Here is a 27,195-nt window from a genome sequence, read left to right on the forward strand (position 1 = left end):
TTCACCTGAAACTGACACAATTACAGTTAGTGCAGATCAATATGCTCAACTGTTTCGGAAGAGGCTCTGCATGTAATAAACAGGTCTCAGGGGGAACCTTGTTCTCTATGAAGGGTTCACTTTTTTACCGTGACTCCTCCCTGTATGGGGTGTACATACTGTCTCTGGTATTGTTATGCCTCGTACACACGATTAACGATTATCGGCCGACCGATCGGCCGTCTTTTGTCCAGTGTTGTTGTGTTGGTTGAAATGTGCTCTAGACTGCACACGAATTTTCTCCGCCAACAAAAAACCAACTTCAGAAGTGATGTCATGTTTGTTTTTTCTTCTCTGAGCATGCCCAGTCTTGCTCATCAGATTTTTGTCTCCCGAAATCTGTACTGACTGACGAACAATCGGCCGTTCTGTTGACGGTCAACAAAAATTTTATAGCATGCACACCAGATTTTGTTCGGCCGAAAAGTCGGAGTCGGTTGTCGGAAGCATCATACTAACAAGCCGAAGATCGGACCTTGGCAGAGAATTCACGGCCAACTATCGTTGCGTGTGTACGAGGCATTACAATGCAAAGCATGGTTTTCTTTTCTTTTTTTTTACTTTATTGAAAGGTCACAATTGACATTTCCTTCATTCCTTTGCACCTCAGTGACTGGCGATGACATTGCGGTATAGTGTCGCATGTCTACAGCCTCAAAGTATAACTAAAACTTCTTTATTTTTTTATTTTTGGATGGAGTGAGAGGGATTAGATCAGCTGTTTTTATAGTTTTCATCACCTGTGTCTGTTCAGGTCCTTTTTTTTTTTTTTAAATGGAACAAGGCTGGTGAACATGGTGCGGCAAACTAACGATTTGTGTTCAAAATGCACTGCAGTTGCGATCTGCAACAGGTATCAATGTTAACTTATTTACACCCTAAACACAAGTTGCAAATGCAGTGCGCTTGCCTGCATCAGATCCTGTGCATTTTATAAAGTATGGCATGCACTACTTTTGGTGTGGTCCAGCATGATTTCAGCCCATTCAAATGAATAGGCAGAAATTGCATTGTGCTTGGATCGCAGGTTCATGGTGTGAACCTCATCCGACAGCAATAAAAACTGACAGGTGTTCTAATCCCCTCTCCTCTCTATCTAAAAAAAAAAAAAAAAAGTTTTGCCTTTAGTTATACTTTGAAAAATTATGTGTAAGTAATGTGCTGCTTTAACCACTTACCGACTGCCCGCCGTCAATTTACACTGGTACTTTGATGCTAAATACCAGGGGTTATGGCAGCAGCTAGCTGCCATAACCCTAGTATTTTTCGAAATGGCGGGCGTTCCTCTTTCAGATAAGGGGGGTCCCAGCGGCAGATTCGCAGCGGGGTTACCCTTACAGTGCGGCGGAAGAGGTGTCCCCCCCCCCCCCCTCCCACCGCGTCCTGGTAGTTTTCCCCGCTTACCGGACCCGGCAGCAGGGAAAACGGACCGGTCCGCGCTCCTCACAGACAGGAAGTCGAGTGGCCCTCACTCGACTCAATGGTCTTGGAGGACCGGAGCCACGTCAAAGGTCGTCTCCTAGCAAGCGGTTTAAAGCGCTAATTTTTTTTCAGCAATTTTTTTTTCTTTTTTAGTGTAGTTGTGAGGTCTGAGGTCTTGTTGACCCCAGATCTCACAATAAAGAGGTCCTGTCATGCCTATTTCTATTACAATAGATGTTTACATTCCTAGTAATAGGAATAAAAATGATCCAAAAAAACTGTGTAAAAATAAAAAATAATAAATAAAATAAATAGGGAAAAAAAACATTAAAGCGCCCTGTCCCCGTTAGTTCGTGCGCAGAAGCGAACGCATATGCAAGTCTCGCCCACATATGTAAACAGTGTTTAACCACTTAAGCCCCGGAGGATTTGGCTGCTAAACGACCAGGGGGTATTTTGCGATTCGGCACTGCGTGACTTTAACGGACAATTGCGCGGTCGTGCGACGCTGTACCTAAACTAATTTGACGTCCTTTTTTTCCCACAAACAGAGCTTTCTTTTGGTGGTATTTGATCACCTGTGCGATTTTTTGATCATGCGCTATAAACAAAAAAAGAGCGTAAATTTTGCAAAAATGACAATATTTTTCACATTTTTTTATATGAAATTCCCCAAAAAAAATGTAAAAATCAAAATTTTTTAACATTTTCGGCCAATTTGTTTTATGCTACATATGTTTGGTGAAAAAAAAATCGCAAAAAGCGTATTTTTATTGGTTTGCGCAAAAGTTATCGCGTTTACTAACAAAGGGGAAGATTTTTGTCATTTTTGTTGTTTTTTTTTTTAACGCGTAATGGCGGCGATCTGCGATTTTTTTTTTGCGGGACTGCGACATTGCGGTGGACAGATCGGACCCTTGACTGACATTTTTGACACTTTTGGGGTAACCAGTGACATTTCTACAGTAATCAGTGCTATACATATGCACTGTTACTGTAAAAATACACTGGTAGTGAAGTGGTTAATTTTATTTGAGAGGGAGGGGCTGTGTGTGTCCCTAGGGGCGTGATTCTTACTGTGATTGGCTGTGGCTTGAGGTGTAAGGACACTGATCAACGGTTCTACATTCTACATAGTAGAACCGTGTGATCAGTGTTTTTACACCGAGGAGAATGACAGGTGGCTTGTTTACACAAGCCGCCTGACTTTCTCCCTCTCCCCTGACGATCGCCGAGTGACCGGCGGACATCGGGTCCGTGACCGCGCGGGGGGGTCCGTGACCGCGCGGGAGCTGGAGCGCGCCTCCGCGGGCGCGCGCTCGCTCGCTCCCCAGAACCTCCCAGGCTAGTGACGTTAATTAACGTCACTCTGCCTGGCCGGGGCTGACCGCCGCAGTAAATTTACTTGCAGCGGTCGGCAAGCGGTTAAACCACACATGTGAGGTATCGCCACAACCGTTAGAGCGAGAGCAATAATTTGAGCCATAGACCTCCTCTGTAACTCTAAGCTGGTAACCTGTAGAAATTTTTAAAATGTCACCTATGTGGATTTTTAAGTACCAATGTTTGTCGCCATTCCACAAGCGTGCGCAATTTTGAAGCATGACATGTTGGGTATCTTTCTACTCGGCGTAACATTATCTTTCACATTATAGAGACAATTGGGCTAACTTTACTGCTTTCTTACTTTTTAATTTAAAAAAGTGATTTTTTTTTTTCCCAAAAAAATTGCATTTGGAAGACCGCTGTGCAAATATGGTGTGATAAAAAATATTGCAATGATCTCCATTTTATTCTCTAGGGTCTCTGCTAAAAATATATATATATATATATATAATGTTTGGGGGTTCTAAGTAGTTTTCTAGCAAAAAAAAATGATTTTAGCTTGTAAACAACAAGTGTCAGAAATAGGCCTGGTCCTAAAGTGGTTAAATAAAATATATGACCTTGAATCCTGCCAAGCTGCTGTGCCCAAAAAAACATTTATTTCATTGCTGTTCGGCATTGCTCAGATCGACCGCTTGTTTCATTGTTTATTGCTCGTGTTTGCATTTGACAGTTTGTATTGTCTTTATTTCCTTCAATAAAAACATTTGAAAGTTAAAAGTTATACTTTTGTCTTCAAAGTTCAGAATACATTTACATGCAATAGATTAATCAATAGATAAATGAATAAATGTAATCGATGATAATTCTTTCACTTAATATTCTGTTTGGGTTGTAGTAGTTTCTGTCTTATGTCCAGGAAAGTTTCTGTTGTGTTCTCTTATCTCTGCCTGCCTTCTCTTCCAATGCTGCTTTGATGCTTTTGGTTTGCAGGACCTTTCCCCCCAGACCTTTTCACAGTGCCCCCTCACCCTCCTCCACTCTTCATCCATCCTCCTGCACACATTGTTGTCCCCCACACAAATACAACCTCACACACTCACATCTTTTCTGATTGGTCGCCAACTTCTTTTTAAATCCTGGGTGTCCCTGGTAACCACAAGCCCCCTCTTACAAAGTGATGCCCACCCACCACTCTGAGTAACAAGTGGCACGCTAGACAGCCGAGCTGAATTCAACTCTCAACTTTGCATGCTGATTTCAGATAAACAACTTATTCCCTGGCTAGGTAAGTAAAGAGATTCAGCGTGATATTTCCTTTAATGTGTCTGAAGGGGTTCAGTACTTTCATCCATTGACAGCTTTCTTCTTTTGCATTGCTAAAAGATACACTATATAAGTAAAAGTATTGGGGCGCCTGCCTTTACACATGCATGGACTTTAATGGCATCTTCGTCTTATTCCCTAGGGTTTAATATTGAGTTGGGCCACCCTTTGCAGCTATAACAGCTTCAACTCTTCTGGGAAGGCTGTACACAAGGTTTAGGAGTGTGTCTATGGGAATGTTTGACCATTCTTCCAGAAGTGCTGACACTGATGTCGAATAGAAGGCCTGGCTCACAGTCTCCGCTCTAACTCATCCCAAAGGTATTCTATCAGTTAAGGTTAGGACTCGGTGTAGGCCAGCCAAGCTCCTCCACCCCAAACTTTGTCTTCATGGACCTTGTTTTGTAAAAAAGGGAAAACTTTTTCTTTTTATTTTTGGATAGAGTAGAGGTCAATTGTTATTGCTGTCTGTGCCCCCGTTAAGGCTCCATTCATACCTGAGCATATCGTTTTTAGGCATTTTTTTGGGCTTTTTACAGACGTTTTTTGCAAGTGTTTGGAGGAAGGCATTGACATCTAACAAAAATGCTTGTAATCAGTAGTGATGTCGCAAACATAAAATTCGCCGTTCGCGAACGGCGAACGCAAACATCGGCGAATGTGCGCGAACCGGCGAACATTGCGAACCGCCATAGACTTTAATAGGCAGGCGAATTTTAAAACCCACAGGGACTCTTTCTGGCCACAATAGTAATGGAAAAGTTGTTTCAAGGGGACAAACACCTGGACTGTGGCATGCCGGAGGGGGATCCATGGCAACTCCCATGGAAAATTACGTAGTTGACGCAGAGTCGGGTTTTATTCCACAAAGGGCATAAATCACCTAACATTCCTAAATTGTTTGGAATAACGTGCTTTAAAACATCCAGTGTGTGTATACGATCAGGTATGATGTTGCATCGATCAGGTAGTGTAAGGGTTACGCCCGCTTCACAGTGACAGACCAAACTCCCCGCTTAACGCACCGCAAACAACCGCAAACAGACCAGAACCGACCAAAATGGGACAGGAACTGGGCTTTAAGGGTTAGGGTTAGGTTTAGTGTTAGGGGCTAGGGTTAGGGTTACGGTGAGATACTTAGGGTTAGAGTTAGTAACCCTACCCCTACGCCTCTAAACCTAACCGTCTAACCCTAAGCACTAAAAATAACCCTAACCCTAATTCTAATTTTTTTTCTGGTTCTGGACATGCTACAGAGCTGAAACTTCACAGGTACACTTTTTAGACCCCCAGACACTGAATCACACAAAAAAAGTTCTTAAAAATTGTAATTTTTTGTTAGAGAGCCAATTATTGGAAAAATTAAAAAAAAAAAAAAATAATAAAAAATTTCTTTGGATTTAGCATCTGGGGGGTCTAAAAAGTGTACCAGTGAAGTTTCAGCTCTGTAGCATGTCCAGAACCAGAAAAAAATACGAGTTAGGGCTAGGGTTAGGGTTAGGGTTAGGGCTAGGGTTAGGTTTAGGGTTAGGGTTATTTTTATGGCTAGGCTTAGAGGGTTAGGGTTAAGGTTAGAGGGTTAGGGTTATGGTTAGAGGGTTAGGGTTAGGTTTAGTGTTAGGGGCTAGGGTTAGGGTTACGGTGAGATACTTAGGTTTAGAGTTAGTAGCCCTACCCCTACCCCTCTAACTCTAACCCTCTAACCCTAAGCACTAAAAATAACCCTAACCTTAGCCCTGACCCTAACCCTAGCCCTAACCCTAACCCTAGCCCTAACCCTAATTCTATTTTTTTTCTGGTTCTGGACATGCTACAGAGCTGAAACTTCACAGGTACACTTTTTAGACCCCCCAGACAATAAATACAAAGAAATTTTTTTTTTTTAAGTTTTTTTTTTTTTTTTTTTTTTTTAATTTTTCCAATAATTGGCTCTCTATCAAAAATGACAATTTTTAAGAACATTTTTGTGTGATTTAGTGTCTAGGGGGTCTAAAAAGTGTACCTGTGAAGAGTGTACCTGTGAAGTTTCAGCTCTGTAGCATGTCCAGAACCAGAAAAAAAGATAATTTTTAAGTAGAGCAGGGATGGTGGGAACCCCTTTTACACCTATATGATCTTTTTTTTCTGGTTCTGGACATGCTACAGAGCTGAAACTTCACAGGTACGCTTTTTAGACCCCCCCCCCCCAGACACTAATCCAAAAAAAGTCATGCCTGCCACCGTATATATCAGTGGTGGGTGGGCAGTGGCACTGCAGTGGGCACAGTACACTCTGTGGACCTGACAGTCACTGGCACCCAGGCAACTGCAATTATAAAAAAATATATATATTTTTACTTTGCAAGCTGCTGTGCCACCGTATATATATCAGTGGTGGGTGGGCACGCAGTGGCACTACAGTGGGCACAGTACACTCTGTGGACCTGACAGTCACTGGCAGCCCAGGCAACTGCAATAATAAAAAATATTTTTTTTTTTTCAATTTGCAACAAGATGCTGTGCCACCGTATATATATCAGTGGTGGGCAGTGCACTGCAGTGGGTACAGTGCACTCTGTGGACCTGACACAGCACTCACTGCAATTATGACACAGGAAAAAAAAAATATTTTTTAAAATGCAAGGTACTGTGCCTGTGCCTGTGCCACCCGAAATGAGTGTGGTGTGCCCACAGTACAGTCTGTGGTGGGTCTGTGGCCTCTCACACACAGCGGGCAGGCAACTGCAGTGTACAATAGATATATATATATATAAAAATACTCAATTACCAGCCCTTAAAAGGGCTTTTAGGGACACTAGATATATATATATATATATATATATAAAAAGAAAAAACTCAATTACCAGCCCTTAAAAGGGCTTTTGGGGACACCAGATATATATATATATATATATATATATATATATATATATATATATATATATATATATATAAAAAATTACACAAATACCAGCCCTTAGAAGGGCTTTTTGGGGTGCTGTCAGGATGCTGTCCTTACAGCAGTAGTGGACCAAGAACACTGACTAGCAAGACCAGGAACACTGACTAACAACTGTCCCTAGCTATTAACAGCAGCAGCAGCACTCTCCCTGCTCTCACTAACACTTTGCTTCAGAATGATCTAAGATGGATGCTGCCCTTGCTTATTTATAGGAGGTGGGAGGGTGTGGGAGGGAGGTATGCTGATTGGCTGGAAATGTGCCTGCTGACTGTGAAGTTCAGGGTCAAAGTTTGCCTCAATGATGTATTATAGGGGGCGGACCGAACATCGCATATGTTCGCCCGCAGCGGCGAACGCGAACATGCTAAGTTCGCCGGGAACTGTCCGCCGGCGAACAGTTCGGTACATCTCTAGTAATCAGCCAAAAAGTACATGAGCTTCAGGCGTTTTTCTTCTGGAGACAAAACACTCATATGTGAACAGGGGCATTGAAATGAATGGGATTTTGCTTGTTGGGCGTTTTGAGACTTCACAGATGAGCGTTTTACGAGCTGAAATACGCTCAGGTGTGAACAGGGCCTAATGGGCCATACACACTATAAGATTTTCTGAAGACTTTTTCCTTTTTGACTTACCAAAACCATATAATATGAGGTCAAACCTAAACACTTTCAATTTGTATGCAATCTGGCAGGCCCTTGCACTACATAGAAAAGGTAAATCTGAAGGAAATCTAACCACAAAGGTTGGATAGTGTGTATCCAGCTTAACCACTTAGGCCCCGGAGGATATTCCTGCTCAAAGACCAGGGCCTATTTTGCGATTTGGGACTGCGTGATTTTAACGGACAATTGCCCAGTCGTGCAACGCTGTACCCAAATTAAATTTACATCCTTTTGTTCCCAGAAACAGAGATTTCTTTTGGTGGTATTTGATCACCTGTGCAATTTTTATTTTTTGCGCTATAAACAAAAAAAGAGCGTCAATTGTGAAAAAATAGCAATATTTTTAATTTTTTTTTATATGAAATTCCCCAAAAAAAAAAAGTAAAAATCAAATTTTTTAACATTTTAGGCCAAATTGTTTTCTGCTACATATTTTTGGTAAAAAAAAAATTGCAATAAGCGTATTTTGATTGGTTTGCGCAAAAGTTATTGCGTTTACTAAGTAAATATTTTTATTGTTTTTCTTTTTAACTAGTAATGACGGCGATCTGCGATTTTTTTTTTTTTTTTTTTGCGGGACTGCGACATTGCGGTGGACAGATCGGACGCCTGACTAACATTTTTGACACTTTTGGAGGTACCGGTGACATTACTACAGTAATCAGTGCTATACATATGCACTGTTACTATAAAAATTACACTGGCAGGGAAGGGGTTAACTTTATTAGTGATCAAGGGGTTAAGTGTGTCCCTAGGGGCGTGATTCTAACTGTAAAGGGGGGTGGCTTGTGATGTAACCACAGAGACATACGATCCTACACAGCAGGATCGTATGATCTCTGCAGTTACACCAGGGAGAATGACAGGCGGCTTTGTTTACATCAGCCGCCTGCCTTTCTACCTCTCCAGCGGGACATCGCGAGTGACCGGCGGACATCGGAGCTGCCGGTCACTTGCGCGGGGATGCAGGGGAACGAGCGGCAGCGTGCCTCCGGCGGTGCGCGCTCGCCCCCTGCAGGCTCCTGGGCGAGCGACGTAGTACTACGTCGCTTTGCCCAGGAGGGGCTGACTGCCGCAGTAAATATACTGTGGGCGGTCGGCAAGCGGTGAAGGGATTCAATCTAATTGTGCTGTTTACCATTATCATCGAAAAGGAAAGTAAAAGAAAATCCCCAAATTTTGGGTTGTCCTCAGAAAAGTAATAGAGTGGAAATGTTCTATTTGGGACACTAGTTCTGTCATAGCTCCAAACTGTCCCTGATTTCGAGGGACTGTCTCTGATTTGGAACAAAGTCCCCCTGTCACTCTTTCCTCCTCATTTGCCCAAGTGTTTCCCAGTGCTAAACCTTTCATCCAATTTCTAAATTGCTGTATTTGTAAATGTCAAAAGCCAATGTAAAGGAATAGTAGTGGTAAAATAAAAGCACTTGTGAGTTTAAAGTGGTTGTAAAGGCAGACGTTTTTTTTAATCTTAATGCATTTTATGCATTAAGATAAAAAACCTTCCTTCTGCGTGCAGCAGCCCCCCCTTCCTGAGCCCATCTTGACTCAGCAAAGTGCACGAGTGCCTCAGCGATCTGGGACTCTCCCTCCTGATTGGCTGAGACACAGCAGCGGTGCCATTTGCTCCCGCTGCTGTCAATGAAAGTCAGTTAGCCAATCAAGAGAGAGAACACACGGAGCTACGGCTCGGTTCAGGTGCCCCCATAGCAAGTTGCTTGCTGTGGGGGAACTCAACAGGAGGGAGGGGCCAAGAGAGCCGACGAGGGACCCAAATAGAGGAGGATCTGGGCTGTTCTGTGCAAAACCACTGCTCAGAGCAGGCTAGTATGTATGTTTATTATTTTTAAAGAAAAAAGACTTGCTGAAACCAGGGGAGGAAACAAAATGAGACTTTTGTATCACTTTAATCTTTTTTTTTTTTTGTAGAATTCTCCTTTTAGGGGGTGTGTCCTATGCCTACATACTTTTGCTAAAAGGCGTCCTCCATTCCCATCTCAAAAAGTTTTGAGGTATGGTTCTGGTGAGCAGGGGGTCCCCAAGGAATTCCCTTAATTTGGAGGGATTTCCTCTTATTTCCTGTTTAGTTTTGAGACAAAAAGTGAAGGGAAATCTCCACAATGGGACACAGATGGCGAAAAAAAAAAAAAATCTGACTGGTGTTATAACTTTCCCTTACTATATCCAAAATGAAAAAAAATAAAAATAAATTGCCTATAGTTCTAATTTAAGCCATCTGGCATTTTTAAGGAATATTAGATGGGGCACCCATTCCGAGCCTTGCTTTCTTAGGAATACAGTGACTGTTGGAGTTACTGTGAATGGCTGGCAGGAATTTCCAGCTTTGCTGGTGAAATACTGGCCAGGTGGCAAAGCTAGTGACACCCCTCTGACACCAGAACAAGAAATGAAGGGGAACAGGTGTCACTAGTATAGGAAATCACAAACTGCAATGAGAACATGGCCAAGCAGCGTGCATCTTTTGAACCTTCTCCTCTTTCCCAATCCTAAAAGTTGTTTTTTTTTTTCTTGGTTTACCTTTTTTAGCCCCGTCTCCATTCTCATCTTAGCATGAGTGATGGGTACCTCCTGCCATCATCACCCCCCCCCCCCCCCCCGGGGATGTTTACATCAGCTATCTGACGAGGCATCAGCCTACAGGCTGCTGTTGGACGGGGGCAGAAATGTCAGCATGTCATTGGTGGGGCCAGCTGCATTAACCTGTAAGAGACTGCTGGCTCCCAATGATTTTAGAAGGCAAGATTGCTTCCTATTAATGTTTAGAGATGGATTTTTTAGCAAAGATCTTTCAAATAAAAGTGAACTCTGAAGGTGCAACAACCCCGCTCCTCCCCTGCTGGTGGTTTCCACGGTGGTTCCCAGGTCTTCTAAGTACCACGGTAAATGGCTGTACTGTTTAGAGCAGGAGGTTATCCTCCCTGTGATTTTTAAACCCAGAAGGGAGGTGTATTGCTGATTACATAGCTGCAGTGGAGGGCCGGGCAGAAATCTTACTGCCGATTTACACTGATTCGGGAACCCTGCGAATTCACTGTGGGTTCCTACATCGCATTCAACTCGCAGGCAGTTCACACTGCCATATGCGAGTTGCTGGGAGTGTCAATACAAAGTTAACGACACCCTCAGATCAGTTTGCATATCGCAGTGTGAACTGTTAATTCAGACATTAATCGGTTCGCATAGGTGTGAACACCCATGCGATTCGATTCTGGTGCGGACCAATAAAAAAGGGTCCTGTGCGATTTTGGTGCGAATGTGATGCAAATTCAGCCATACAATCTGTATGTCTGAATTTGCAACGCACAGACATGGCATGTGATCTGCAGAGCGGTGCGCTCCGAATCACATGTGATGTCTGACATCCCATATGTGTGAACCGGCACTGAGGCTTGACATGTTTGGTATTGATTTATTCGATGACACCCCATCTTTTACGCTTTACTAAAAAAAAGGAAATACTATAGAGTTTGTTTGCAATAAAATGTTATTGTTTCATAAATAGCTTCTCAAATATTGTGCAATGCTGCTGTCTAAGGCTCGCTTCACACTTGTGCGATGCGGGAAGGCTGCAAATTCGTAGCCTGTTCCCGCTTCGCATCCGCACAAGAGGCAGTTCACACTACCATATGCGATACGCAGGGGTGTCAATTAAATGTTACCGACACCCCCAGTTTGATCGCATATCGCAGTGCGATCTGACAGTTCGCACAGGATCGGATCGCACAAGTGTGAACCACTGTGCGATCCGATCCTGATGCGGCTGAAAAAAAGGGTCCTGTGCGTCTTTGGTACAGATACAGTGCGAATTCAGCCATACAAAGTGTATGGCTGAATTTTCATCCGCACATCAGATCACATGTAATGAAGGAGCAGTGCGCTCCAAATTACATGCGATCTCCGCAGCCGCAATAATGTGAACCGGCTCTAAAGGTCCCCCCGTGCTCTTTCATGCAGAGTGGAGGCAGTCTAATACAGGAGGTGTTGTTATTGATCAGATCACCAAGTAAAAGTAAAGGGGAAGAAAAGCCTACAAAAAAGAAAAGGAATGCGGCCACCACACCTAATGATTGGTAAGCTGCAACAGATTACATTTTTGGTTTTGGGTTTAATACTGCTATACTTCTAAACTAATAACATGTAAATGTGTTGCATATGGAGAAATTGTAAGTAATGAGGATTTTTTTGTGAATTTATTGGAGCATGCAATTTTTAAAGTGGTTGTAAAGTCAGAAGGTTTTTTATATACTTTAAAAAAAGCTTTCTGTGTGCATCAGCCCTCCTAATACTTACCTGAGCCCATCTCGATCCAGCGATGTTGCAGGAGATGTCAGCTGCCCGAGACTCTCCCTCATTGGCTGAGATGGCAGCGTGGCGCCATTGGCTCCCCCTGCTCTCAAACAAATTCAGTGAGCCAATGAGGAGAGAGAGGGGTTGGGGCTGGGCTGCGGCTCCATGTCTGAATGGATACACAAAGCTGCGGCTTGGCTCGGCACTGTCCGCATAGCAAGCTTCTTGGGGGGAAAGGGACCGGGAGCACCAAAGAGGGACCCGAGAAGAGGAGGATTGGGGCTGCTTTGTGCAAAACCAGCTGCACAGAGGAGGTAAGTATAACATAACATGTTTGCTGTTTTTAATAAAATAAAAATGACGAGACTTTACAATCACTTTAAGTGCCGGTTCACATTGGTGCGATGCGGGAACCCTGCGAATCGCACCCAACTCGCAGGTAGTTCACACTGCCATATGCAAACTGCTGGGAGTGTCAATACAAAGTTAACGACACCCCCAGATCAGTTCACATATCGCAGTGTGAACTGTCAGTTCAGACAGGAATCAGATCGCATAGGTGTGAACACCCATGCGATCCGATTCTGGTGCGGACCAAAAAAAGGGTCCTGCGCAACTTTGGTCCGAATGCGATGCAAATTCAGCCATGCAATCTGTATGGCTGAATTTGCATTGCACAGACATCGCATGTGATTTGCACAGCAGTGTGCTGCGAATCACATGCAATGCCTCACATCGCATATATGTGAACCGGCACTATGGCTTGACATGTTTGGTACCTATTTATTCGATGACACCCCATCTTTTATGCTTTACTAAAAAATCTGATATACTACTGTATAGCGTTTGTTTGCAATAAAATGTTATTGTTTCATAAATAGCTGCTCAAATATTGTGCAACATATAAAAATTGCAACTGCCACCATTTTATTCTCCAGGGTCTCTGCTTTCAGGAATAAATGTATATAATTATTTAGGGGTTTGAAGTAATTTTTAACACAAAATACATATTTTTAACATGTGGGTATAAAATGTAAAAATTGTCCGGGTAGACAAGTGGCTAAAGTGTGCTAATGTGAAACTTTTCATTTAGTGGACAGTGCAATCTGTTGGCTTCTAAATGTCATTTCTGCAGCACAGGATTTGACTGTAAACAAGGATTCTGATTGGTTGCCATGGTGACATTTTTTTTTTTTTTCTTGTGCGCATAGCTTCAAGAATGAGACCTAAACCAACCTGACTTCAGTAATTGAAAAGTAATTGGTTGCTATGGGTTACAATTTTTGCACAGATTAGCGCGTCTAATGCATATGTTTGCCTGTTTATTACAGATGAGCTCTGTATAGGTGGCCTGTCTATGGGAGAAGTGTGGGAGGTGCACTTAGTCATTGGAAGCGCTGTGACCTTTACAATCAGTCTTGTGGAATGTTTTCTTTTAAACTCTCAAAGTTGCATTGTTGGAGGAACTTGATTTCCAGGACTTCTGTAGGTGCTGAATATGCAGAGTTCACCAAACTGGTCTTTTTTCTTTTTAAATAACAGACCTGTTCTTTTTGGTTCTACACCCTCCCCAATAAACTAGGTTTGCCTCTTACATACATTTTAACCCTTTAAGAGATCTGCAAAGGTGTATTCTATGTGAAGAACATACATAAACAATAAAATTGACTTCCTATAGATTAATGGCTTGTAGAATTGATGAAAAATACCGCTTTTTAAGCGATCGTACGATGATCTGATCATTAGTACACAGCTTTCGAGAGCCGATCACGACAGTTCAAGCAAAATTATCCGAAGGGACAATCCTAAAAAATGTTCTCGTACAATACCAGAAGAACGTTTTTCATTCAATCAGTACATTATTCGTCCGATTAAAAATCGAGTGACCAAGGCCATGCATGCTCAGACACTAAAGAATACATGACAATACAATATAACCTGTTACATCGCTTCCGAAGTTGTATTCTTTCGTCAAATAATATTCGTAACTTTAGTAACCTCTTCATTTCTGATATGAGATTAGCATTAAAAAAAAAAAAAAGGACGATCATTTATCCAATATTCTGATCGTGTGTATGAGCCTTAAAAGGTATGGGATGTTTGTAGATTAAAACAAGCTGTGCATCTCTGACTAAAGAAGGGTTAAATGTATGCCTAGGGGGTGTTTTCTAACTGTGGGGGGATGGGCTTATGGAATCAACACAGGGACCTGTGATCCAAAATAGGAGGAACACAGGAGCCCTGTGAAGATTGCTGAGAGAACAACAGTCTACTGTGTTTACAACAACAGACCGCCGTTACCTCTCCACGGGGAGCAATCGTGGGTGCCCGGTGGCGGATCAGCTTCCCCACTGGCGAATAGGCACCCCCCTCCCACTGCCGCCTCTTCTGGGCTTTCCGGTCCCATCGCTGAGGCCGGGAGTGATGCGGCTGGTGGCAATGGCTGCCCTGTACAGTGAGAAAGGAACTGATGTCATTCCCCTCTCTCTGTAACCCTGGAAACCAGGAGCGACGAGTATTTGGTCACTTTCCGTTCCACCCCTTTGTTTACCTGGCCACCAGCAGCCAGGAAAGCAGCCGATCAGACTGATCTTTGTCTGATTGGCTGGATGAGGGGCCAGAGGAGAGACATGGGGTCTGATAGACCCAACAAAAAAATGTTTTATATAAATTAAATAATAAGAAAAAAAGGAAAAATGCCCCCGTCTCACTGTGCTTACGCGAAAATGCAAACACATACATTACTCCCGCACGAATAAGTAAATGGTGATCGCACCACACATGTGAGGTATTGTCACGAATGTCAGAGCGAGAGCAATAATTCTAGCGCCAGCCCTTCTGTGCCAATCTAGACTGGTAACCTGTAAAGGTGTTTAACCGCTTTACGACTGCCTGCCGCCAGCCGCTCCTGGGCAAACCGACAAAGTTATACATAGCTATACGCGCTCCTGCCCCCGCTCATCAGCGGGGAAGCCGATGCAGCGGGCAGGCAGCTCCGATTGCCGCCTGACACCCGCAATCGTTCCCCACTGAGAGACAAGAACGGTCAGCTGTTGTAAATAGCATAGCAAAATGTGAAAAATATTGTTTTTTTTTTTCAGAATTGTCGCTCTTTTTTTGTTTATATCGCAAAAAATAAAAACCGCAGAGGTGATTAAATACCACCAAAGAAAGCTCTACTTGTGGGAAAAAAAGGACATTAATTTTATTTAGGTACAGCGTGCGCAATTGTCCGTTTAATTAACGCAGTGCTGAATCGCAAAATATGGCCTGGTCATTGGGGGGGGGGGCAAATCCTTCCGGTCCAGAAGTGGTTAAAGCATCGCCAATAGAGAATTTTAAGCATTGTAGTTTGCCGCCATTCCACACGCAGACGCAATTTTAAAGCATGACATGTTAGGTATCTATTTACTTGGTGTAACAAACATCATCTTTCACATTATACAAAAAAATGGGCTATCTTTACTGTTTTGTTTTTGTTTTGTTTTTTATTCATGAAAGCGTTTTATTATATTAAATTGTGTTTAAAAAACCGCTGCGCAAATGCAGTGTGACATAAAAAATTGCAACACACACCATTTTATTCTATAGGGTGTCTGCTAAAAAAAAATTAGATTTTTACATATAGGAGCAAAGTCTCAGAATAGGCTTGAGCAGTGGCGGCTGGTGTATATGGGGCGCAGGGGCACCGCCCCCCATCCATGCGTCCGGCCCCCTAATCTACATGTGGGGCGCCGGACGTATGGAGTTCAATGGGGATTTTTTTTTTTAACCATGTGATTAGAGCCAGACGCTCTAACAGGCTAAAAAAAAAGGGTGGGCTCGGGGCCCATTGCCTACGCAGTTGTGTGTCAATAGCGAATGAAAATTCGCTATTGTCACATGGATCCTCCTCCTGGCCAACCAGGAATCGGGTCATGAGACCCGTTTCCCGATTCGCCAAAAGGAGAGGCCATGCTAATGACCAATGAGGAGGAGGGAGGAGACACCAGCGAAGTCGCTGCCGGAGATGAAGCTGATGGGAGGCTTCTTATGGGGCCAGGCATGAGTGTTCCAGGGCATCTTTAGTGCTTTCATGTAAGTGAGCCGGCGATGGCGGGGGGGGTGTGCAAGCTGGCGAGCTGATGTGGTCCGGGGGGGGGGGGGGTTATGGTGTGGTCTGCCTGCCGCCCCCTGCCCCCCGGCCCATGGAGCACCAGCCGCCACTAGGCTTGGGAAGGAGATGGTAATGGCATGGTGCACCTTTGAGATCATCTTTCATGTTACAACCATATTTATGATGTAACAGGACACATGGTTTCATTTCCCAACTGCTCATCCTCAAACTGCTCCCTCCCTTACCCGAATGGCAAGGTGCTTCTCCATGGTGCATCCTGTTGTTTGGAATTAGTCTGGCTGTGTGTGGCTCTACCTGCACACCCATGTCATGCATTTACAGGGATCTGTGCACAGGAAGACTACAAGTCCTATCCGCCATTGATTTAGAAGGGGTCACAGATCACACCGGTACAAGTTTGGTGAGGTCACCACACATAGTCCATTGTTTACTTCCTCCAGCCCCATAATGAATACACTCTCTACCTCTGTGTGGACCTAGGCCTAGGAAGTAAACCATGCAGGAGCCTGAGCATTGCACCCATCACACGTTGATCACAGATGTAATGCTCTGCAGGTTTTATTGCAAACATTTCATAAATGCACATCTTTTATCTCATTAATATGGGTACATTTTTCAGACTTTAAGACTACGCCTTTAAAGCCCACCCTGACGCACATACACTTACCATCACAGCACTCCCCCCCACCACACCTGCTTGTCATCGCCATCACAGAACAGCTTCCATATTGGGGTACATGTTACCTCCTCCCATCATGCTTAGCAGCCAATCACAAGGCACCAACATTACCACATTATGGAGGGGTTTGTGTCATCAGTTTCAAACCCAGGCAACAAAAAAGTATTGCAACAGCTGCATTGGAGGAAAGGTAAGGGAACTCTGTGAAGGTGAGTATAGCTGGGCTGAGTTATGGGCCTTGAATGGACAATGTGACAGGGGCTTTTTAGAGATTAGGTCAGGCGTGGAAGGGTTGGAACTTCGGTCAAGTTTGTATTACCATCTGTGTCACTTTTTGTCTCAGTAACACCTCTTATAGGGACAGACAACCGACAGTTAGACAGACAACAATAAAAGGACCGGAAGGTTTTACCCCCCGCCATTTTTTGCAATTCGGCACTGCATTACTTTACCTGACAACTGCTGTACCCAAATAAAATAGAATTTCTTTTTTTCCCACAAATAGAGCTTTCTTTTGGAGATATTCGATCACCTCTACGTTTTTTATTTTTTGTGCTATAAACAAAAAAAAAAAGCAACAATTCTGAAAAAAACAAATACATTTTTTACTTTCTGCTATAAAACACAGCCAATAAAAATAAAAAATAAATAAAATGTTTTCATCACTTTAGGCCAATATGTATTCTGCAACATATTTTTGGTAAAAAAAATCCTAATAAGTGTATGTTGATTGGTTTGCGCAAAAAGTTATAGCGTCTTCAAACTAGGGGATAGGTTTGTTATTTTTATTTATTTTATTTTTTACTAGTAATGGTGGCGATCCGCAGTTTTTTTTAGCAGGACTGCAACACTGCGGCGGGCAGATTGGACACCTAACTGACACTTTTGGAGGGACCAGTGACCTTACTACAGTAATCAGTGCTAAAAAATATGCACTGTTACTGTACTAATGACACTGGCATGGAAGGGGTTAACACCAGGGGTGATCAAAGGGTTAACGTTGTCCCTAGGGGATGCTTTCTAACTGTGTGGGGGATGGACTCACTAGATGAACACAGACATCTGTGTTCCTAAATAGCAGGAACCCAGGATCCCTGTGTTCATCTGTGACAGAACAGCGGTCTGCCTTGTTTACATAGGCATTAGGCAGACCGCCGTTCTGTCTCTATGGGGAGCGATCACTGACCCGCTGATTGGCCCCACTGCTGTGGCCATTCAGGGCGTGGGTGCCCCCACTGTCTATTGCACGCAACGACGTACAGGTACGTTGTTTTGCGTAATAGAGCCCACCCAGTGCCATCTTAAGAGCATTATAGGGCCCCGGGCAATGCAGTGCACTGGAGCCCCGCCTACACAATCACCCATGAGAATAAAAATGCAAATTATTGATAAGGCGATATTTATTGGTACAGCAGTGCCAGGCTAATAACAGTTTCCAAGTTTGGCGGCTGGGTCCGGTGAACACACACATGGACAGGAGTCAGACTTGGCTGTTCTGTGTGTGCTTGTTCCCGTTTTGGGGCCCAAGTAGCCTGACAGCAGCGCAGGGCCGACAGGCACTTGCCACCTGCTAAGTTCGGCAGCGGAATGCACACAGGAATTGGGATTAATGCTTACCTGAGGCTGGGTCGCTGAGCAGGTGGGGCCCCCTGGGCAAGTGGGGCCCCCGGGCAACTTCCCAGCATGCCCATTCGGTAAGATGGCCCTGAGCCCACCTGCCGCAGCAAAAGTGCGGCAGCTGGTCTTCAAGAGGTAAACATGTATTGACAGTTGGATTATACTGTACATAACAGTATATCTAAATATGTATGAAATGCATTAATATAGATTCATTACAAATCAACTTGTTTCCTTCTTTTGTATGTGATAATTATTAATTTATTAAATAACAATGTATTCATGTTGGAAACTAGTTATTCATTGGTTGTATGTGTTGTGCCTCATTTAAAGTTCCAGGACAAATAAATTGGTTGTACGGATATAACAATAATAACCTGAGAGAGGTCCACACACTCTGTGTCCCCATAGGGGAGATCTCCATCTATTTCCTGTTCCAGTGGGGCATAAGCAGGGCTGCAGTGCTAATGAGGGCAATTGAGGTGTCCTGTCCACCTCCTGCAGCACTCATGAAGATCCTGTGGGGCATTAAGACCGGAGTGTCCACACCAGCAAAAATTGCCGCATCGGGTGGCATCTGCCCTTAGCATGGACCTGGGCATAGCAGTAAGTGAGGAGTAATAAAACAGGTGTGGATTATCCCGCGCTCCCTAACTTCTACCCGGTGTCTTATGGCTGCAACCAAATAATTGTGTTCCCACAACTGCAACCAAAATAAAATCAAAAATGTTGGTTGCGTCTATCAGTGTGCAATCCAATTCATGTTTTTAAACCAAAACCTTACTTTCAAACGACAAAACTGCTATCATTATTCAGTGACAAACTTTCTCATGTACAATAAATAAAATAAAATAAATGTGACAGTCCCAGGTGACTATAATTCAGTTAGTAGTAGTAGTAGTTTCTTCTTTCAAATATTTTCCCCTTTAAATGTGCTTCTCATATTCCGCAGTTTTTCTTCCTTCACAGATGCAATGTGGATTTCAGGTAATACAATTGTGTGGTGACTACCACCGCCTTTCACCACCGCACTCACCTCCAGTTTAGACCTGTTTTCCACGACCCCTCAGTATAAAAGATACACTTCTTTTGTGTAGTATATAAAGGTTTCACATTTATTGAATAATATCCAATTACATTAAAACTTGAGACAGTGTGCTTTAAAAAATCATCCAACCGGGCAGCAGCTCCCGTATGCTCTCATATGTTCCAGAAACACAGTCCTCTGTCACCTGACCCCTCCCACGCGTATTGTCACGATCATGTGACTTCCTCCGGGATTTGCATTTCCACTATAAGTCGCTAATTTGCCGCCATTACTAGTAAAAAAAAAATAAAAAATAAAAATTCCATATAAATATTCCATAGTTTGTGTACACCCTATAACTTATAATATACAGTAAAACCTTGGTTTGAGAGTAACTTGGTTTGAGAGCGCTTTGCAAGACAAGCACATTTTTAAAATAAATTTTGACTTGATATACAAGCAATGTCTTGATATACAAGTAGCGTCATGTCACAACTGGGTATAAAAGAGAAGAGAGGCGCCTCTAAGTGTAGCAATATTGTTACACTTAATGAAGGTTCAATATTTAGCAGCTCACATGGTTGATGATTAAAACAAGCACATCTAAGTATGCAGGCATCCGGGGTAAAGCTGTCCACATAGACCATCCTCCGCACTGCCATCTTCATCACACCCTTCCACGCTGCGCTCCACGAGCGATTCAAAGTCTCGCTTTCAGATCACTCTACTGCAGGGTAGTCTTCCCAATCACAATTGCAGACTGACATCGGTGAGAGCCAGTGGTTCAAAGATGTGGACATCTTTACCCCGGATGCCTGCATACTTAGATGTGCCTCTTAATCATCAACCATGTGATTTGCTAAATGTTGTACCTTCATTAAATGTCCCCATATTGCTACACTTAGAGGCTCCTCTCTTCTCTTTTATACTCTGTAGCTCCTGCTGGATTTTGCTTCTAATCCCCTTGTGGAGGCGCCATTTGTGGATGGACATTTTATGATGACACAACCTATCACATTGCTATAATCTTTGTATATAGACTATAAACTGAAAGACTTATGAATAAATAGTTGTGGAACGAATCATCTGAGTTTCCATTATTTCTTATGGGAAAATTTGCTTTGATATAAGAGTGCTTTGGATTACAAGCATGTTTCCAGAACGAATTATGCTCGCAATCCAAGGTTTTACTGTATACGCTTATTGGGATTTTTTTTTGTCAAAAAAACGTATCAGAATACATATTGGTCTTAATTGATGAAGAAATTAGATTTTTTTTTTTTTTTTACTGGATATGTTTTAGAGCAGAATGTAAAAATTATTGATTTTTTTTTTTTGTTCATAATTGCTGGTATTTGTTTGTTTCTAGCGCAAAAAATAAAAATCACAGAGGTGATCACATACCACAAAAATCCATATTTATGGGAAAAAATGACATCATTTTATTTGTGTACAGAGTCGCACAACCGCACAATCGCCAGGTAAAGTAACGCAGTACCGAATCGCAAAAAATAGCCTGGTCGTGAAGGGGCTAAAACCTTCCGAAGCTGAAGTGGTAAAAGAAATTTGTACAATCTAGTATCGTACAAGAAAAAAATGTGTGCTTGTCCCATTGGATAATTTTAGATGAACTGTCCTGAACGGCACCTGAAAGCTCTGTAGTAATGATGAGATTCTCGTATAATCGCTTCGATACTGTATTTTTCGTCCGATTTTCTGATAATGTGTACAGGCCTTTAGGAAGCCCATTCAAATGATTGTGATGTCTCAATACATGACAGCACTTTGAATTCAATGAACAAAAGTGCGGATCCCACCTAAATTCTTTTTCATTTTATTTTTATTTTTTTATTGCACAATTTTGTAACAATTTATCTATGAACAAAAGCAGAACTAAAGATAAAACTTTTTTTTTTTTTTCATTTTGGATAGAGCAAAGGAAGATTACAGCCCCCTGTTGGATTTATTTTTGCCATCTGTGTTCCATTGGGAGAGCTTCCCATGACTTTCTGTCAAATAATAAAGCTGAGCTCCAGTCTCTTAAGTGAAAAATTTAAAGTCAGCAGTTACAAAAACTGTAGCTGCGGACATTTAATAAACAGACACTCATCTGTCCCACGCAGTGTTAATTTTGGCAGCAAATTTCAATTTAGTTTTAGTCTTAGTCTTAGGACTAAAATGGCATTTTAGTTTTAGTCCTATTTTAGTCTTCTGCAAGTGTTTTAGTTTTAGTCGTATTTAGTCGACTAAAACTGCAGTATATTTTAGTCGACTAAAACGCCCTACATTTTAGTCGACTAAAACTCATTTTAGTCATCTATAATGAAATGGGTGTAGTTCAATTGTAATTTGTAATGCATTATTTAAGCATTTCTCTACAATTTCCAAACTCATTATATACTACTGCTGGTCCTGGAGTGAAAAATCGAATATGTTATTATTTATGCTTTGAGCATGCACCAGTGTTAATTTTTGGCAGCAAATTTCGATTTAGTTTTAGTTATAGTCTTTTGACTAAAATGCCATTTTAGTTTTAGTCGTATTTTAGTCTTAAGACTAAAATGCCATTTTAGTTTTAGTCGTATTTTAGTCATCTGAATTGTGTTAGTCGACTAAAACGTTTTAGTCGGTTTTAGTCGACGAAATTAACACTGGTCCCACGATCCAACAGTGTGCTTATCCCAGCCGTGTCCTCCCTCCCTGGCCCAAGCATCTTTACTATGGGCACCCGCATGTGACCGCTTGCGGCTAGTGTTGAGCGAACACGGACTGTATTATTCGTGTTCGTACCGAATAATTGGATTTTTTGTACCCGAACACGGACACGGACACTTTACTGTATGTTCGGGTAAAAATCCGTGTTCGGTCGTTTTATTTCCGGGTTTTGCATGCTTTGGCGCTCTTTTCATGGCGGGCTTTCAACAGCCAATCAACAATCGTTTAACTGGTGTGCCTTAAGCCATCCCAGCCATGCCTGCAAATGTCTCAGTAGCTGTGATTGGCCGTCTGAAGCATGTGACCAAGTCTTTATAAGTTCGAGGCAGCCGCAGCGGCGTCATTATGCTGCTTAGATTCAGGGACAGAGCACACATCAACGTGCTGGCTGCTGATTAGGGAAAGATAGGCAGGAAAAAACCATTTGTGTCCGGATAGAATTGAGGGACAGGTCGGAGTGTTTAGGCAGGGCGAGTTGTAGGCATTTTAGGGATAGAGTCTGCTGAATTATAGGGTCAGTGTCTTCTACAAACTACAATCGATATTGCTGTGTGGGGGGTGGGGTCTGCACTCAATCCTGATCTACGATCTCTTCTCAATCCTGTTAGGGACAGAGTCTGCTGAATTTTAGGGAAACTGTGTTCTACAAACTACAATCGATATTGCTGTGTGGTGTGGGATTGGAGATAGGCAGGTGTCAGTGATCCACATCCATTTTTCTGTGTGTGAGCTGCAGTGAACACAATCTTTTTGGGCTGCAGTGAACACAATCTTTTTGGGCTGCAGTGAACACAATCTTTTTGGGCTGCAGTGAACACAATCTTTTTGGGCTGCAGTGAACACAATCTTTTTGGGCTGCAGTGAACACAATCTTTTTGGGGTGCAGTGAACAAAATCTTTTTGGGGTGCAGTGAACACAATCCTTTTTGGTGTGCAGTGAACACAATCTTTGTGGGGTGCAGTGAACAAAATCCTTTGTGGGGTGCAGTGAACACAATCTTTTTGGGGTGCAGTGAACAAAATCCTTTTTGGGGTGCAGTGAACAACATCCTTTTTGGGGTGCAGTGAACACAATCTTTTTGGGGTGCAGTGAACAAAATCCTTTGTGGGGTGCAGTGAACACAATCTTTTTGGGGTGCAGTGAACACAATCTTTTTGGGGTGGAGTGAACAACATCCTTTTTGGGGTGCAGTGAACAAAATCCTTTTTGGGGTGCAGTGAACAAAATCATTTTTGGGGTGCAGTGAACACAATCTTTTTGGGGTGCAGTGAACACAATCTTTGTGGGGTGCAGTGAACACAATCTTTTTGGGGTGGAGTGAACAACATCCTTTTTGGGGTGCAGTGAACAACATCCTTTTTGGGGTGCAGTGAACACAATCTTTTTGGGGTGCAGTGAACACAATCTTTGTGGGGTACAGTGAACAGAATCTTTGTGGGGTGCAGTGAACACAATCTTTGGGGGGTACAGTGAACACAATCTTTGTGAGGTGCAGTGAACACAATCTTTGTGGGGTGCAGTGAACACAATCATTGTGGGGTGCAGTGAACTCAATCTTTGTGGGGTACAGTGAACACAATCTCATACTTCTGAAGGTTTGAGGGTGCTGCCTGTTCCATACTCCCCCTACTCCTCATCTAGCCTTTTAGGGGTACAAACAATAGTAATTGGGGCCTAGTGTGGTTGTGTACGTGTGATATACATACACTTTTTTGGGATCATATTTTCTATTCCGCTATTTAATCAAAAACCTTTGGGGATCAGTTAAATTGGGGGATAGTCTGTGTTGGTACGTGTGAGAGAGATCCACCTTTCCAAGTTGTTGGGGTTCATCTCATACTTCTGAAGGTTTGAGGGTGCTGCCTGTTCCATACTCCCCCTACTCCTAGCCTTTTAGGGGTACAAACAATAGTAATTGGGGCCTAGTGTGGTTGTGTACGTGTGATATACATACACTTTTTTGGGATCATATTTTCTATTCCGCTATTTAATCAAAAACCTTTGGGGATCAGTTAAATTGGGGGATAGTCTGTGTTGGTACGTGTGAGAGAGATCCACCTTTCCAAGTTGTTGGGGTTCATCTCATACTTCTGAAGGTTTGAGGGTGCTGCCTGTTCCATACTCCCCCTACTCCTAGCCTTTTAGGGGTACAAACAATAGTAATTGGGGCCTAGTGTGGTTGTGTACGTGTGATATACATACACTTTTTTGGGATCATATTTTCTATTCCGCTATTTAATCAAAAACCTTTGGGGATCAGTTAAATTGGGGGATAGTCTGTGTTGGTACGTGTGAGAGAGATCCACCTTTCCAAGTTGTTGGGGTTCATCTCATACTTCTGAAGGTTTGAGGGTGCTGCCTGTTCCATACTCCCCCTACTCCTAGCCTTTTAGGGGTACAAACAATAGTAATTGGGGCCTAGTGTGGTTGTGTACGTGTGATATACATACACTTTTTTGGGATCATATTTTCTATTCCGCTATTTAATCAAAAACCTTTGGGGATCAGTTAAATTGGGGGATAGTCTGTGTTGGTACGTGTGAGAGAGATCCACCTTTCCAAGTTGTTGGGGTTCATCTCATACTTCTGAAGGTTTGAGGGTGCTGCCTGTTCCATACTCCCCCTACTCCTAGCCTTTTAGGGGTACAAACAATAGTAATTGGGGCCTAGTGTGGTTGTGTACGTGTGATATACATACACTTTTTTGGGATCATATTTTCTATTCCGCTATTTAATCAAAAACCTTTGGGGATCAGTTAAATTGGGGGATAGTCTGTGTTGGTACGTGTGAGAGAGATCCACCTTTCCAAGTTGTTGGGGTTCATCTCATACTTCTGAAGGTTTGAGGGTGCTGCCTGTTCCATACTCCCCCTACTCCTAGCCTTTTAGGGGTACAAACAATAGTAATTGGGGCCTAGTGTGGTTGTGTACGTGTGATATACATACACTTTTTTGGGATCATATTTTCTATTCCGCTATTTAATCAAAAACCTTTGGGGATCAGTTAAATTGGGGGATAGTCTGTGTTGGTACGTGTGAGAGAGATCCACCTTTCCAAGTTGTTGGGGTTCATCTCATACTTCTGAAGGTTTGAGGGTGCTGCCTGTTCCATACTCCCCCTACTCCTAGCCTTTTAGGGGTACAAACAATAGTAATTGGGGCCTAGTGTGGTTGTGTACGTGTGATATACATACACTTTTTTGGGATCATATTTTCTATTCCGCTATTTAATCAAAAACCTTTGGGGATCAGTTAAATTGGGGGATAGTCTGTGTTGGTACGTGTGAGAGAGATCCACCTTTCCAAGTTGTTGGGGTTCATCTCATACTTCTGAAGGTTTGAGGGTGCTGCCTGTTCCATACTCCCCCTACTCCTAGCCTTTTAGGGGTACAAACAATAGTAATTGGGGCCTAGTGTGGTTGTGTACGTGTGATATACATACACTTTTTTGGGATCATATTTTCTATTCCGCTATTTAATCAAAAACCTTTGGGGATCAGTTAAATTGGGGGATAGTCTGTGTTGGTACGTGTGAGAGAGATCCACCTTTCCAAGTTGTTGGGGTTCATCTCATACTTCTGAAGGTTTGAGGGTGCTGCCTGTTCCATACTCCCCCTACTCCTCATCTAGCCTTTTAGGGGTACAAACAATAGTAATTGGGGCCTAGTGTGGTTGTGTACGTGCGAGATACATACACTTTTTTTGATCATATTTCCTATTCCGCTATTCAATAAAAACCTTTGAGGATCAATTGAATTGCGGGATAGTCTGTGTCGGTACGTGTGAGAGAGATCCACCTTTCCAAGTTGTTGGGGTTCATCTCATACTTCTGAAGGTTTGAGGGTGCTGCCTGTTCCATACTCCCCCTACTCCTCATCTAGCCTTTTAGGGGTACAAACAATAGTAATTGGGGCCTAGTGTGGTTGTGTACGTGTGATATACATACACTTTTTTTGGATCATATTTTCTATTCCGCTATTTAATCAAAAACCTTTGGGGATCAGTTAAATTGGGGGATAGTCTGTGTTGGTACGTGTGAGAGAGATCCACCTTTCCAAGTTGTTGGGGTTCATCTCATACTTCTGAAGGTTTGAGGGTGCTGCCTGTTCCATACCCCCCCTACTCCTCATCTAGCCTTTTAGGGGTACAAACAATAGTAATTGGGGCCTAGTGTGGTTGTGTACGTGCGAGATACATACACTTTTTTTGATCATATTTCCTATTCCGCTATTCAATAAAAACCTTTGAGGATCAATTGAATTGCGGGATAGTCTGTGTCGGTACGTGTGAGAGAGATCCACCTTTCCAAGTTGTTGGGGTTCATCTCATACTTCTGAAGGTTTGAGGGTGCTGCCTGTTCCATACTCCCCCTACTCCTCATCTAGCCTTTTAGGGGTACAAACAATAGTAATTGGGGCCTAGTGTGGTTGTGTACGTGCGAGATACATACACTTTTTTTGATCATATTTCCTATTCCGCTATTCAATAAAAACCTTTGAGGATCAATTGAATTGCGGGATAGTCTGTGTCGGTACGTGTGAGAGAGATCCACCTTTCCAAGTTGTTGGGGTTCATCTCATACTTCTGAAGGTTTGAGGGTGCTGCCTGTTCCATACTCCCCCTACTCCTCATCTAGCCTTTTAGGGGTACAAACAATAGTAATTGGGGCCTAGTGTGGTTGTGTACGTGCGAGATACATACACTTTTTTTGATCATATTTCCTATTCCGCTATTCAATAAAAACCTTTGAGGATCAATTGAATTGCGGGATAGTCTGTGTCGGTACGTGTGAGAGAGATCCACCTTTCCAAGTTGTTGGGGTTCATCTCATACTTCTGAAGGTTTGAGGGTGCTGCCTGTTCCATACTCCCCCTACTCCTCATCTAGCCTTTTAGGGGTACAAACAATAGTAATTGGGGCCTAGTGTGGTTGTGTACGTGTGATATACATACACTTTTTTTGGATCATATTTTCTATTCCGCTATTTAATCAAAAACCTTTGGGGATCAGTT

The 27,195-nt window shown here is 42.8% G+C and overlaps 1 protein-coding gene across 1 annotated transcript in view; it reads left to right on the forward strand.

The window, feature by feature from the left end:
- The first annotated feature begins 4,049 nt into the window (after positions 1 to 4,049).
- The window catches only part of RASSF7 (Ras association domain family member 7), a 124,915-nt gene continuing 101,769 nt past the window's right edge, over positions 4,050 to 27,195 (forward strand). The window contains exons 1-2 of the mRNA XM_082270623.1: positions 4,050 to 4,075; positions 13,570 to 13,654. The gene's annotated coding sequence lies outside the window, so the exon portion shown is untranslated. The remainder of the gene's footprint in view (positions 4,076 to 13,569; positions 13,655 to 27,195) is intronic.

The sequence above is a fragment of the Pelophylax lessonae genome (assembly GCF_965119305.1).
Source record: "Pelophylax lessonae genome assembly, chromosome: 10".
In the NCBI taxonomy this organism is placed as follows: domain Eukaryota; kingdom Metazoa; phylum Chordata; class Amphibia; order Anura; family Ranidae; genus Pelophylax; species Pelophylax lessonae.